The sequence below is a fragment of the Cynara cardunculus genome (assembly GCF_001531365.2).
Source record: "Cynara cardunculus var. scolymus isolate 2C chromosome LG 3, CcrdV1, whole genome shotgun sequence".
Classification (NCBI taxonomy): Eukaryota; Viridiplantae; Streptophyta; class Magnoliopsida; order Asterales; family Asteraceae; genus Cynara; species Cynara cardunculus.
In genome coordinates, this window is record NC_037530.1 from 15,954,892 (window position 1) to 15,958,264 (window position 3,373).

Consider the following 3,373-nt stretch of genomic DNA (forward strand, 5'->3'; position numbering starts at 1 on the left):
AAATATAAAAGTGAAACCAAGGATGATGACTTGGCAACATGAGATTTGAGTGTTCCTCAAATATGAAATAAGATTGACTTTCATCATCTCACACTGGTAGATAGATGATAGTCTGGAAGAAGATGATGCATGTATAAATGCGTGACAGAACTTTGAAATCTATAGCCATGGTTGAAATTAAAACCAACCAATTGGTAAAAGATTTGTGGAAAACGAATGCAAATGATGCATTTTTTTAAACAAAAATTGTGATTATTGCAGTACTTATAATAACAAATGTAGTTTAAGTATCTATTATATTACTTATATATAGAACGAAAGTGTTGACTTAATGACGTGCTTTCATCTGATCTTAGTATTCTTCAAATCGTGATTTACGGTGTTGGACGTGTGTTATAAATATAAACACGATCCTGGGTTTTCAGACACATTGCACTTCTGCTCGAGTTGAGGATTTTACATTTTTTTTTCTTGAATTGAGTTTTGATCACCGTGCAAACCAAGAGATATTAATGTGAAATCATAAAAAATGAGTATTGAAATGTTGGGAAATCGTGGTTGAGTTTGAGATATCCCACATTGGTGAGAGAATAAATAGATTGGAATAAGAAGGTATGTATAAGTAAGAAGAATGAAATTCATCGTGTCAACTCATGAGGCTTGATGATAAGGTTATTTTACTTGGATGGCCGTATTTTTATATCATTTTTTTATATCAATTGACTTTAAAATAACAATGAAAAATAATTATATGACTTTAGTATATATTTATATGATAAAGTTGAATTAAAAACTTTAAAATAATATAATGAACAATGTATTGATTCTTTTAATTTGTTATAATTAAAATTGAATCTATGATAACCTTTTTATATTAACTAAACTTTGATTATATGATTATAAGTAAAATAAAATAAAATAAACCTAAAGAAGTTACATGTTAAGGTATAGCCGCCAATTCATGAGAATGTGATATATTCGAAGACGAAGATAAGTATGTGAAAGAAGAAGAAAAAATGAATTTGAAATCAATCATCAACCGATGTCAATATCAATATAATAGATTAAAGGATGAACCAAATAAATAATACAAAATATATAATCATGGTTGAAATCAAAACCAACCAAATAATACAAAATAAGGAAGTAAATATTTAAAACGAAGTTATATATCTTATAATACTAAGAGAGTTTGTACAATTTTTAGGTTGTCTTTTTTTTTTTGGGCCAACCATCTTTTATAAAAAAAATTATATGTCAAGAACTAATATATAAAATTGTATAAAGTTGACGATAAACCAAAACCATCAAATTTGTCGAAGTTATAGTTGTAGTATAATTTATATTTTTATATCTATGTAAAGCAAAGCAAAAACAATGGATAATCATGTGACAACTTTTAAGTATTATAAATCATTTTTTTTCTCACATTATTGTTTGCATCTTACATGGAATCAAAGAAAAAAAAAAGCATGTGAGAGGTGGATAAAAAAGAAAAGGATATGCATCCCGCATAGAATAGAATGGTTGAATGAAAGTGGAAGGAGGAAGATTACTTAAAAAAAAAAAAAAAAAACAAACGGCTAAAAATGGAATTGGGGTTCTTGGATGGAGCCTAAATGCTGGTGTTGGGCTTAGGGGCTGTTTGTCAACCTCTTAATCGGTCAGAGGTGTAATGTGTTTGGCAAAAAAAACAGCCCTCTTAATGGTTACACAAGCCTCTTAACCATTTTGAGGGTATGACTTCACTAAACCATTCAGATAACCCTTTCTTCCCTATTTACCCTTCCACACCCTTTAGAGAACAGCCGCACCCATCGTCTCCCCAAGTCGTCGCCTTCCGGTTATCGCCTTCATCTTCTCCGGCGCCGGTGTCTTCGGTCGCCGTTTCCACAGCTTCGTTGGTCGCCGGTTTCCTCAGCTACTCGTCGGTCGTGCTTTGCTCACGTTCGTCGGTCTCGCTTGTATCAGGTTTGTCTCCCGTTAGATCCTCTGTTTTTTGCTTTCCACAGCTTCGTCGGTCGCCGGTTACATCCTCTATTTTTTGAAGATTGCTTTCAGTTTTTTTTACTAGATTTTCTGTTTAGATCTTGCTATTTAGATGGGGTTTTTTTGAAGATTGCCATCACTTGTTGTTTAGATTTTCCGTTTTGAAGATTGCTATCACTATCGATGTCTATCTGAAACCATTAATAAAATGTGTGGGGTAAACAAGCTACTGCCCTTTCGATTTTCTGTTTACAATGTGTGGGCTAAACAAGCCACTGCTTTAGAAGTTTTCTGTTTATAATTTTGTACTTTATAGTTTYATAACAGAGGAATTGTTATTTAGGATGAGGCATGTTAATAAGCTAAGGATGGTAACAATTGTAAACAAGCCACTGCTTTAGAAGTTTTCYGTTTACAATYWTGTAGATTTTATGTTTATTGGGCTGTTTATTCGTTTGCTAAACTTTATGTTACTTTGTACTTTATAAAATTGTTTGGACTAGGTATGGAATTAGTTGGTGAATCTTCGCACCAAAAGAAACATAGGATTAACTGGAAAAAGGAAGGATTGGTCCAAACATTTCTCGAAGCTTGTATACACGAGACAATTAAAAATGGACGAGAAGGTAGTAGTCTTAAGTCACAGTCGTGGAAGAATGTTGGGGAAGAGTTGAAAAAAAAACATAACATTGTCGTGGATCAACGACAAATGAAAAATCACTACRATTATCTTAAGGGAAAATACGCAGCTTGGTCTAAACTGAAAAACAAAACGGGCAATGTCTACGATCCATCAACCAACACCTTCAATCTATCCGATGAGGAATGGAAGATAGAAATTTCGGTCACTTTCTTTCTTAATTMTTTACATAATTATATTTTTATAATATATTTATTTATACGGATATAATTTTTTTAAAACAGCAAAGTAAATACATGGAACCATTGAGGAGTACCGGACTGCTTTATCCTGAACTCTGTGTGCAACTATTTGATGGGGTTGCCAGTATTGGGCTTGAGAGTTATGGAACTGCATCTACAATACATGATCCTTATGACTCTGATCCCAACTTGAATGAAGATCTACCTGACACACAAGAAAYCGGGGGACTACCCTCAACTCAAGAAACCGGGGGGCCGACCTCAACACAAGAGTGTTCTTCTCGCCCTCCGGTACAAAGCAAATAACGAAAAGCTAAAGCTAAAGAAATATGTGCTTCTAAAAAAGTGGAACTTGAAGAAACTATTTTGAAGGTTATGAATGTTATGCTAGAGAAGCATGGAGCACCAAAAGATGATCTTGATGATTGCTTGAAGAAGTTAGAGGGACTTGGATGGGGTGCACCATTGCATGATGTAGCACTATTTGTTTTAGGTGAAAGCG